We start from the raw sequence: 13,237 nt of genomic DNA on the forward strand, positions 1-13,237 counted from the left end.
AAACTAAAGTTAGAGAACAGAAACTAATTTTTGGACATACATGTAAAGACAGACAAGGGTAACACTTAACGCCCACTCTGCTGCGGTGAGAGCATAAAAAGGCACCTTCAGACTTTGTATTTCATAAAGGCTTTTACAGAGTACAGAGCCTTAACATATATATATTCAACTTATTTGATGTACCGGTAATTCATATTTTCATGATATTCTCTGATCCATGATTAATTCAGATGACATATCTTGTATATTTAAATCATTGTTGTTATTCAGAAATATTTAGCTTCACAAACTATTTTGGATCTGTATATCAAAGTATTACTGTGGATTCATTTATTTTCGTGGGTATCAATTTTCGTGGATTGAGGAAAAATTGTATTTTCGTGTATACTTGATTTCGTGGTTTTGTCAAGTCTGCATAAAAGCCTATAACAAATTTGTACTTCGTTGAACATTGAAATTCGTGGTTCCCATTTACCCACGAAATCCACGAAAATTGGTATCCAAATAATGAATCCACAGTACTTAAATATCATAATAAGCATATTTACATACCTCTCTGAGTCTTTAATATTCAATATAATTTGTTCCGAACAGTCTCCCTCAAAAAGGATCTTTTTCAAGATTTTATGAAAACATCTTCATCTTGAGCATTTAAGTGCAGATATATCATTTTGAAAACTTTCTAACATTTTCATATTTTTTTATCCAAGAGTGTGGTCACCATTTGTTTTTCATATCAAGAACTTATTCAGAAATAACCCAAAATTGGTTACATATAATGTTTTCTATGTCAGCACATAGTGGTATCATAGAATATATTCAAATATTTCAATTTTCTGGAAATTTGATACTTTTAATTATTTAACTATTAAAATAGTGTCGAGTTTTTTCATGAACTATCAGAGTCATTTGAAGACATTTTGTGAACAAACTCCATTTTACCACACTTCACCATTTATCATTAAATATACAAAAGTATGAATGTTCCGCTTCCAGCCAAAGTACAATACTTCAAAATCAGCTTGAAAAGACAAGCTTCACAAGATCAGTACAATCCCATCACAGTCTGCTGTAGTTATACACTTAATCTGTTTTCAAAGCCCTGTCTCTCATCTTTAAATTTTGTCAAGTTTCATCTATTTTCCCCTTAAAAACTGGTAAAGAAAGAAATATAATGCTCTCTGCAATATGATTTAAATGTCTAAAGGCTAGATTTTTAAGCCTCCTCAGATCTTATTAAAGATAATTCTTTTCAAGTCTTTTTCATAATCATTTTTTGTGAATATAATGAAGCCATAACGATTACGAAAATTACCCTCATAGCTCAATACCAGACTTGTATCTTCAGCTCAGACAAGAAAATTATAAGTTCCAGTAAATGTCAACATAGACCATAATCTCCTTAGGACATAAAAGCCAATGTTGTCAAAATATTAATAATATCACAGGTGGAAAGAAATGTTCAATTATTGTATTCTCCAAAATCATATTTGCGACTTGCAGACAAATAATCTTATTGATTCAGCTGTGAAAGTGTCTCAAAGGAAAATAAATTTCTTACTCAAATTATTAGTAACATTTAAAATATTAATTATAGAGAAATTACTTCTTAATAAAACACTGATATCACTCAAATTATTAATAAAGCTGCCAAAATAAACAATATTCAATTCCAATACAATTTCCTCCAAAAATGAAACAAACGAGACAAATTATGAATTATCTTATTTAATCAGGCTGATCACATACTGTCAACACAAAATACAATTTCTTGTGACAAGACTACTGAATTAGGTTTGATATATTAATAAAGTCTGGTAAGTGAACAAACATTCAATTATTATTCAATCCCAAAATAATCGGCTTGATGAGTACATACCCAGGCACAAAAACTAATCTTATTGAATCAGCTGACAAAATTTTCCCGTCTATCTCACACAATTCAATTCATCATAGTGGTTGTTAGGCCTGTGCATATTTTGGTTAGAGTAACCATTTCCAATTAATAGATAGCAATCTACCAAAGCAAATATTATTTGCAGATGAAATTCAAACAATTCCCCGAAAAAATTAATCTATGGTTCTAATATAACAAAGGTCAGAAATATTGATTAGTGGTGGAAGCTTAGGTCATAAACTACTCACTGGTTCATGAATATTTTATAGTTTGACCATAACACAGACATGTGTTTTTATCTGGTTTCTTTGCAATAAAAATAAAAACTTTCCAGGCGAACATATGGCATGGGCAACTCTCCAAACTACCTGCAATTGGTAGTATTACCGGTAATCAAACTGTACAGCAACTGCCTGTTTTTACTGAAATCATGTTGTTCTAAACAAAAAGTGGAATTTACCAAAGAGAGTTGCTTTGTATTGCTGTAATGCATACTGAAAAAATATTCAGTATCTGTTCATTTTTTGTAATTTCCTGCTATGATTTTCATTCACAATCTTTTAACATTGTGTTTTTATAGTTTTCAGCCCATTTGCAAAAAGAAATTAAAATATATCATATATAAAGATTTACGAGGTGTCACTTCTACTGCAAAAGAAAAGTAAACTGCAATGATTTTTCCAGTTACTACAGGGCAGCTGTAATACCATGCTATACTGTGAAGTAATTACAATGTATATATCAAAGTAAAACAAGGTAACACTCTTTTCAAAATGGCCCCTCAAGATTGATCCCCATAAACTCAGGGCTAAATTTATAGAAATATATAGGGGCTATATTCCAAAACAGAAAAGGAAAACCTGCAAAAATTACTTGTCAGGTGGAAATGGGGATGTTAAATCTGATGCCTCACATTGCCATGTACAATGTTCTCTGCACTATATCTTGACCTTTACTCAGAATGGTACATGATCAATTGTGAGGAAAAATTTCTGCCCTACATCAATCACATGTTCAGTAACTGATGGATGATGGATGACTGTTTAATATCCAGCCACCAGAACATGTTCATGCAATATGAATATCAACTCTGTTTTGTACTAGACCAACACGCTGAACCAGATTTTTAACAAGCTTGTTCTAAAGGTAATAGTCTGCAGGAAGACATATCACTGTACCCCACCACATTATTCCGGCTTTGAGCAAACCAGTCTTTGGTCTTACTTCTTAACGCTGCATGTTAATAGAAGCAGCAAATACAAATTAAAAAGTCTTAGATTGGACCTGGCCAGGGTTAGAACCCAAGACCTCCCACACTCAAGGCAAACAAGCTATGATGAGACCGCCAAGTCACTTTAGTAACTGATGGATTTCCTTAAAATGTCAAAATGCTCAAAATGGGCTTTTGAATTGTCCACAATTCCAAGAAATTGCCAGAATTCATTTGTAATTTTTTATCTCCTATTTACATTAATTTAGAATGCACTCCAGAAATATACTGATTATATGAAATCTGACCCGTTATGTTTTCATTGTGTATGCTCCAGAATCATATATAGTATGAAATATTGATGAAGAAGTAAGGAAATTATACTAAAAAAATGTACAGAATCAAACATGTTGCTCATGCAGTCTATTATGTATATGATTAGAAAATATCCATTCAAATGATTTTTATAGTTTATAGCAATGTTAGGTAGTTACACCATTGTTCAAGGTTAAAGGATAGATTCCAATGAGGAAATATAAATGTCTTATGAAACCAACATTTTATACTAAATGTGATTTCCCTAGCTTGGAGCTTGGTAGTTCTAATTCAATATGTTTCTTCCTGTTTTTTTTTTTCTCAGTTTATTTCCTTTATATGACTTAGACTAAATTACAACATATGTTTTCTCTACTTCTTTGTTCATTGAAACTATTTGCTGCTTCTCCACTAAGCATGCCACATTTAGGAGCAAAAGCAATGGCTGGCTCAGTATCAAAATTATGTGTCCTGAAAGGGTGATGTCTTCCTGTGGATTTTAACCTTGTGAGCTAGTAGATTACAATTCTGGCACTGAAGATCAGTCTAGTACAAAGCAGAGTTCATATCCATATCACAATAACATGTTCTAATCCCGACATGCATGTAATATTTGCCCCTGGACATTAAACACTAATTCATCATCACCAAAAAGGATTTTTGTTGCAGGTGAGACAAAAATGCACATCTCGAGGTTGCTGTACAGTCTTCACAGCACTAAAGCATAATCCAAACAGGAAGTGTTACAAACATTGTAACAGATATGACACAGACTTTATGTCTACAATGATATTCTTTATGCCTGAATCACAGGAAGGCACTTCACAGTATATCCTCATAACTTAACCTCCCATTATGCAACTTACTTGTTAATAACTTTAAGAACTTTTCATAAAGAGTGTCTCTTTAAGTTTCAAATAATGAGGAGATTTTGAGTGAATGTCAGACAGCAACCAAACAGCATAAATTATAAAAAAAAAAAAACAAGAATATGTTTCCATAGAATAACATGATGCCATGCTTCACTTTCACATTTGCATGTTCAGTGAACCTTGATATCCAGGTCAAAACTCTAATTTCGGCAAATAATTCTAAAATTTCATAATGAACTTGTATGCTAAGTTTCAAATTGAAGTGACCACAACCTCATGTTATTTAGGACAGACAGACAGATTAAACAGATGCACAGACTGGAAAACACAATGTCCAAATAACAAGAGATCTAGAGGTCACTATAAGTCTTTCAATGATGAACAAGCAGCCAAACAATACAGCAAGCTATTGATCACAAGGGTACTAACCAATATGTAAATTGTTGAAATAAAATACACAAAAATCATTGAGAATCCCAAATAAATTTTGTCTTGCAAAATAGAACAAATGGCATTACATCCTTATTTTTTTTAAAGTTTTTCTTATAACATTTGACCTTTTGTCTTGATAATCTTTTACAAAGAAAAACCTTTTCTGTTCAATAAGTAAACAGTCATGCAAAGTCATCCAAATCATATATTTAGTGCCAGTTTCTTTGCAAACAGGAAACAAATAAAGGAACAGATTTCCTGATTTCTATTTGTTTTCAACAAAATTGTGAATTTATCTACAAATCAATGGTCTCAAAAAGTATGTTCATGTTGGCTTCTTTTCAATTTCAACATGTAACATGACATTTTTCTTGTAAAGTCTTCATGCCTGCAGCAAATTGACATTTAGTTTCTTGCTAAATCTTCTCCACATGGGAAAAGCTTGCCTATGACATTGATTTTTCATTGACTTCTCACACTTAAACTCATGTTATTTCTTTTATTCAAAATGGAAAAATAGTTGAGCATCTTTCAGAGAAACTAGACACCTTTGTTTCATTGGAAGGGCCTTAAAAGCAGTCAAGACATGCTGCTGACTGTCACAACAAGCCTGTTGGGAAACATAATCTACTCTAAGCAGTCCAGTCAGATTAAGTCTTCAAAACCAAACCAAAACCAAAGTCTGTATTACTTGCACTGAGGGAAATTAGAAAAAAAACCATGAAGACAGGAACTTGACAAATGCAGGGTTCTTTGAAAGTGTATATATGTAAGAATGGCCATCAATTTTAGACAATTTAAAATAAAATGGGGAATGTGTCCATGGGACACAGATGCTTGCGTATCATATAAAGTTATAAAGGGACATAACTGAATAACGGTAAAAGTGACGCTACCCAAATTTGTACTTGATCTTAGTTTTGTGGTAATAAGCATTGTGTATAAGTTTCATAACATTTGGTTGAGGCAAATTTAAGTTGGAGAACGGAAATGAAAAAATCAGCAATTTTTCCATTTGTAAATGGGCATAACTCTAGAACAGTAAAAGTGACACCACCAAAGTTCAAACTTGATCTGTATTTTGTGGTAATAAGCATTGTGTATAAGTTTCATAACATTTGGTTGAGGTTAACTTGCATTAGAGAACAGAAACGAAAAATTCAGCAATTTTTCCATTGTAAAGGGCATAACTCTAGAACGGTTAAAGTGACGGCCCCAAAATTCAAACTTGATCTGTGTTTTGTGGTATTAAGCATTGTGTATAAGTTTCTTAACATTTGGTTGAGGCAAACTAAAGTTAAAGAATAGAAACGAAAAATTCAGCAATTTTTCCATTTGTAAAGAGGCATAACTCTAGAACGGTTAAAGTGACGCCACCAAAATTCAAACTTGATTTGTATTTTGTGGTAATAAGCATTTTGTATAAGTTTCATAACATTTGGTTGAGGTAAACTAAAGTTAGAGAATGGAAACCAACTTTGGGACGTACAGATGGACAAGGGTAAAACTTAATACGGCGTGGCATACAAATGTTTTATGTTTAATCCATTGTTAAAATATTTTCTTAGTAGCTTTCATCTTTTCAAACCTATCTTTAACATCTAATTCATTTGACACATTCATTAAACCTCTTTAAAGCAGCTTACTTAATTGATGACAGTCATAAAACCTCTTTTTAGCAGCTTAGTCCATTGATACAGTCCCAAACCCTCTTTTTAGCAGTTTAGTACTACCATTGATACAGTCATAAACCCAATTATTAGCAGCTAAATCAATTGATACAGTCATAAACCCTCTTTTTAGCATTTTAGTTCATTGATACAGTCATAAACCCTCTTTAGTAGCTTAGTCCATTGATACAGTCATAATCCCTCTCTTTAGCAACTTAGTCCATTAATACATTCATAAACCCTCTTTTTAGCAGCAAAGTCCATTGATACAATCATAAACCCTCTTTTTAGCAGCTTGGTCTATTGATACAGTCATAAACCCTATTTTTAGGGGCTTAGTCCATTGATACAGTCATATAAACCCTATTTTAGCAGCTTAGTTAATTGATAGTCATAAACCCTCCCTTTAGCAGCATAGTCCATTTTTACAACCTTATACCTCTTTTTAGCAGCTTAGTCAATTGATACAGTCCTAAAACCTCTTTTTAGCAGCTTATGGTAGTCCATTGATACAGTCCTAAAACCTCTTTTTAGCAGCTTAGTCCATTGACACAGTCATAAAACCTCTTTTTAGCAGCTTAGTCAATTGATACAGTCATAAACCCTCTTTTTAGCAGCTTATGGTAGTCCATTGATACAGTCCTAAAACCTCTTTTTAGCAGCTTAGTCCATTGATACAGTCATAAAACCTCTTTTTAGCAGCTTAGTCGATTGATACAGTCATAAACCCTCTTTTTAACAGCTTAGTCCATTGTTACAGTCATAAGACCTGTTTTTAGAAGCTGTCCATTGATACAGTAAAAAATCTTTTTAGCAGCTTATTCCATTAAATGACAGTCATTCAATATTCATTTCAAACTTATGTCACTTCCTGTGGGTGACCAGACAAAGAAAATAAATCCAATTCCAAACTTTTTTTTTTGTCTGTAGCTGAATTGCTTTTCCATTCCTCTATTTCAGGTGGCAAGTTTTAAACCCCATAAAACTTCAATAACTCACACAATATTTATAACAACAATTGGAACTTAACAGATTATAAAACCACACAAATTAAAATGCCTGTGAGCTTTATACAGCTTATCAAAGAACATGATGCTTAATTTAGTTAAGGATACAGAAACGCTTTCCATAATTGAATTTACATGTAATCATCGATAATTCATGGAGATTTTTCTAAGAATGGCCGTCAATTACTTCATGAAGAATTGATTATTTAAATGAAACGAAAAAAGTCTAATCCGAATTTAATGATTGTGTTTCCTTAATTAAGATGAGCAGAGAAAATGTCTGGCTTGGTTGTACAGTGTCATTCAGAATTAAGACAAGGAGTTTATACATTCCCATACAACACGGAATATCTTAGGTAAAGTTGACGGAAGTGTTTTTGGATTGAATAAAGAAAAACAAAGTTGTCTGATCATAGTAACTATCAATTTACTTTTCAGTAAAAAAGAAATGAAATCAAATTCAAATTCAAAGAAGGTTAAGAAAATAACATTTGTGTTTTTAACCCATAATCATCCAACTGATTGAATAAAAACTCTTATTTCACCTCTGAATCATTAGATTTATTATGTTGAATTAGTAGTGAAAGACCTAAAGTAATCAATAGATGCTGATCTAACAGTTTTGAATTACTGCAATTGAATATATCCAAGTGTAAAGTTGAATGACTAAAACCATCTAAATACTAGGTAGTGTTATGTACTGCAAACATCCTAACTATGGTAGCTTTCTAAAGAAGAAACATAATGCAAATATGTCAACATGGTCCAATTTGGATTTTCTAAATATAGAAACAAAATTAGAAAATCTTTAAAATAAATCACAGCAAAGACACCATTCAAGGGCAAAAAACAGAAATAAGCATCCACAAAAATAAGTTAGATGGTTTTTTTAATCATCTCTTTTGAACTGATTCTAGACTTTATATGATTTGAATTAGAGCTAGCAATAAGATGTGGATCTGTTCTCTATCATAAATGAACTTTTGGTGACAAAATTTTGCTACTGTTTCATTGACAGTTTTCTTACATACACATATTTTTTTCGTATTGAACATATATTGGTTTTCTGAAATAGATTATAGTTTTATACTACAATGTCTACCCAATGTCAGTGGTTGTCACCCGTAAAATCTTCATGCTTAATCCTTAAGAGAATTAGTTTAGTTTTAACATATTTTAATGTTCAGAAACTCAACAAACGGATGAGGCACAAGTTTTACAACTTGTGTCTAATCCGTTTGAAAATTAGTGTAGATGATGTTGATGGCAAATCTTCTATAAGTTTATAGGTCAAGATGACTGAAACATGTCGATTTCATTAAATTACAATATTTGTAACAGTACTTTTGTTGAACACCATGTGTCCTTTTGTTTTTTGTGTCATTGAGTTGCTCTCTCATTGACCAGTATCTCCATTAAATGATATCTGCATAATGTATGTATGCCATTCTTTTTTTTTTTACATTATCAAAGATTTGCTTTTTCCATCATTAAAAGCAGTAAATTTCATCTGTGTAGATGTTCACTTTTTGTTCTTTGGTCTTATGAGACAATTTTGTCTTACTGGCAATCAGATCACATCTTATTTTTTTATATTAACAAATGAAAAAAGCTTACCTTCAATACAGCTAAAATTTTGATCATATTAACCAATGCAGTTGCACAAGTTTTAACGGTACATTCTACATCCGTTTTTTGCCAGTGTTAATGTGTGACAATCACATCTTCAGTTTTAGTCAAGGAACAGCATCCTGTTAAAACTACAAACAGGAAACTTAAATTAGTTGCTGATCAATTAAGGGCTTATAGCCCTCTTAGAAGGAATCAATTTTATGAACAAATGAAATTATTTATTCCTTTCTTGAGTATCTGTGGTACTCAAAATATGATCTGTATTCATATCATAAATCCATGCTTGTAATGTAACACTAGAAGAAAATATGAAAATCAATGCTTACACAAGCAAAAAATTGCCTCAATCAATTCTGGTCTCTAACTAAAAAACAATGCATTATCCCCTAAGTTAAATCATTTACAATGATTGCCTCTATTTTGTTCCAATCTTCTATAGAAATGGAGGTGGCGATCGTTTTTCTATATCCTGGGTTTGAGCAACTAAATAGCATGCCGTCCAGCAGTTAAAAGTCAATGCACCAATTAGATATCCCATAAAACAATTCTCTGTGACAATAATACATTGATATTTTGAGAAACTTTGCCTGGTAAATGTAACGATAATGACTCCAAGTTACATCACAAGATAGGGTAGATTTTCATGAACTAGCTCTTAACAATTGATCGATAAACAATTACCTACAAATTTATTACAGTTTTGATTGTTTGATTACCTGTTGGGCTATGTATTTGTATATAAACCCAGGTAAAACGTGAATCATCCATTTACCGAGGGTGACAAAAAATTTTTACATTACAGTTACCGGTAACAGGGTGGTAGTGATTTATGACAGCTCATGAAAGGAAATCAATTTGCTAATAATAAATTGACAAAAGTTACTAAGTACCAAAAACCTGATAATGAGCAAGACTCAAGTCTTAGTTTATACATAGAAGCTGATTTCATTTTAACAATAGTGAATACTTCAATTGTCAAAGATGTTTTATTTTATCCTGTTCAAATTGAATAGGTTTTTTTTTAAACAAAGGATCAATGATAAACTCTCATTTTAAGACTCATCAAAAATATGGTTTTTAGAACAATACATTCAATGTTTTGTATATTACCTACATTATAATACACATGTACAACACCTCCATCAAACAAGATGATTTTAATCAGCTATAGTTAGAAGAAGGGGATAAGGTCGCTGTCCAACATCCTTCAAAATTCAAGACAACATCCTTTCAAAGGGAAAAGACTTAAAGGGGCATTAGCTACGAGATATAGGAAAAAATAAAATATGATTTTTTTTTCGTTCAAACATTAATGAAAGTGAAAGAGTGATATAATAATTCGCTTTTAGCAGCCAGTTTGGTTCAGTTTTGTCAAAATATGCAAATAAACATTGTTAATGAATTATTCACTTGCAAGTGAATAATCTGACCTCATTAAATCTGTATTCATGTGAACGAACTTCAATTGAACTCCTTAGCTAGAGATGGGTTATGCATGAACTAGGTGTGTTCAGCTATTAAAAAGAAAAGAATGTCAACATTGGAAGAGAAACAATGGTAGACCATTTGGTTGACTGATTCGACCTACAAAACCCATTCTTATACAGGTAAAAATGATTATTAACATATTTTTTTAACCTATAATATGAAATCAAACAGACCTAGAAAAATCCAATTGCATGAGTTCGCTATCTATTTATATCTATGTTTATGTTTATATCGGGTTATATGACTGTCGGCAGTCTTTGGAGGTCACCTCCATGGTTAATTAGATGGCGTCTATCGATGTCTAGACTAAAATACACACGAAATTCTGATACATGTTATGGAGTCCGTGCATCGTAAATTGTTTATCTTAGACTTTTTATTAATTGGATATACGTTTTAGTATGTTATAAATCAAGTATGAGAATTTCAGTCAAATCGGTGAACATGAATTTGACAGCTAATGCCCCTTAAAGACATCAAATGTCATCTGCTGTGCACTTTTTTTATTTCAATCAAACTAGAAACATATCTTTTTCACTAATAGAAATAGGTACAAATAGGGCAAAAAATCATATGAATTTCAAATCATTCTCAATTTGTGTAATTTTGAAATGTTGATATAATTTTTGCTGAAAGTTCTTCAATTTCATGGGTTATTTATTAACCTCCATGAAGTGGCAGAAAGCTTTATAAAGCAATAAAAATCTTAACCATTGTCTGCACACATGCAAATAAATTATATAGGACACAATCCTAGCCCCAAAATATATTTTCTTGTTGGGATGCATGTTTTTCAATTAACTTTTCCCTGGCAAAAAAATCATTTTGGCAGTGCCTATGCTATATTTTAGCCAAAATATACCAGAAAATTGCTTATTTTTTTAACTAAAATTTGGCAAATCTCCCATCATAATTTCACTGTAACAACGTCAAAGTCATACCCTGACACCAAGTTTAAGCTACATTATACATTTTCTTAAATCCATTATTCAGAAGTTAAAAATTAAGGTAAATAATGGAATCAGATTCATAATCATTTCAGTAAATTTACAGGGCTGTTAATGCCTCTATAAAATGTATATTTTCCTTTGATCTCACCAAATAAATTTGTTTGAAATTACTCTTTCATTACAATTATCTAACAATTTCAATTATTACAATGCATTCTGTATAGTTGGAACTCGAAGTTGGGTGTCCCCATTAAAGTTTGGTGTGAAGACTCTTCACTGTTTGTGCATTCTTAATCATGGATCTCAAAATTGAAATTTAAGCCACCCAAAATATTTGATAAAGTTCAGAAGTAATGAAATGTAATATTAAACTCCATCCTGATAAAAAAAAAAGCAAAAGCCATTAGAACAACTCATGATTGTCTGGCATATCAATATGCTTGACTGTACCTATTAACGTGTGCAATCATTTCTTCATGGAACATTAAAATAAAGTAGTAAATGCATGCAAAATTGAAGAAAATGAGAGCACCTGTTTATAATTTAGCCATAGTGAAATCAAAAGATATTAGATGATTGCACCTGAATCTCATGAAAACAAACAAATTATCAGACCTTGACAGAATTGTCTGTGAAATAGACAAGATAAAGGTAATTATTACCTGAAATCTAGATATACAGGTTGTCCCAGGTGTTAAAAGGTATATTTAAATGTTTACAATTATAAATATGGTTAATGGTGTGGAACAGTTAAGGTCACACTCCAAATGATGACAATCTTGTTATAAAATTTAGATCACCTACCCCATTCATAGACATATTGGTTAAATTTATCAAGGTGGCTGCATATAAAAGATAAGATTTCAAAAGACAATTTAATATAGAATTTGATAAGTTTAACTATCAATTGAGTTAGAGATACAACCTTATACAAAGTTTAGCCATTTTAATCAATAGAGAAGACTCAAAACAACACAAGTATACAATGAAAGCTGTATAATACAGAGGTGGCTACTCTCATTTCAATACCACAGATTGACCCCTTATTGCTCATTTTTGAATATCAATTGTTGTAGTGTACCTCTCTATTTGATATTACTTCTCTTACCCTACCTATTAACACAATACATTGCATTATAATAATGCTGGACGACTTACACTGCAGTGTTAACAATTTTTGCAATATTTTGATTCTTGGTTGAAATTTTCTCCACAGCATTTCTAAATAATCTATGCATTCAGGTCCCTTAAATTAAGTATCCCAATCAAGTCTGTATGTTCATGCTACAGCTCTTTGATTTACCATCATCAGAAATATGACGGCAAATCATTTTCTGTACATAATAGCCTCTAACTCTACTCACCAGACATTAATCTTTCAATCTCAGACTATTTATGGTTATGTCGATTTTATTAATTTCCAGATATTCTGAAACAAAAGAAGACAAATAATGAGTTATGGCCACTTCTTTTAATGTTGCATCACCTGATACCCACCAATTTGTTGGCGTTCACCGACCTCCCGACTTGATCGGTTGCAATACATCATTCAAAACTGTCAATTTTCATTTCTTATTCATTTATTAGACAAAGACAATTAAGGAACAAAATACAATATTTAAGTGAGATAACTGGCATGATCTGCAAATGATAGCAAGCTGCACTGATGCCAGGTTATATTGATACACTAATCATTCAATCATAAATTAGTTTAGATAATTCCAACTACAGAGTGAATATTCCATTAATGAGGCATAGATGTCT

The 13,237-nt window shown here is 31.7% G+C and overlaps 1 protein-coding gene across 12 annotated transcripts in view; it reads right to left on the reverse strand.

Moving 5' to 3' along the window:
- LOC127720527 (plexin-B-like) overlaps positions 1–13,237 on the reverse strand; it is a 259,946-nt gene that overhangs the window by 192,566 nt on the left and 54,143 nt on the right. For all 12 annotated transcript variants that reach the window (XM_052227191.1, XM_052227185.1, XM_052227179.1 and 9 more), the window contains 2 exons: positions 12,838–12,902; positions 9,021–9,163 (listed from right to left, as the gene is read on the reverse strand). The gene's annotated coding sequence lies outside the window, so the exon portion shown is untranslated. The remainder of the gene's footprint in view (positions 1–9,020; positions 9,164–12,837; positions 12,903–13,237) is intronic.

This window comes from Mytilus californianus, unplaced genomic scaffold (genome assembly GCF_021869535.1).
Source record: "Mytilus californianus isolate M0D057914Y unplaced genomic scaffold, xbMytCali1.0.p SCAF_1, whole genome shotgun sequence".
Classification (NCBI taxonomy): Eukaryota; Metazoa; Mollusca; class Bivalvia; order Mytilida; family Mytilidae; genus Mytilus; species Mytilus californianus.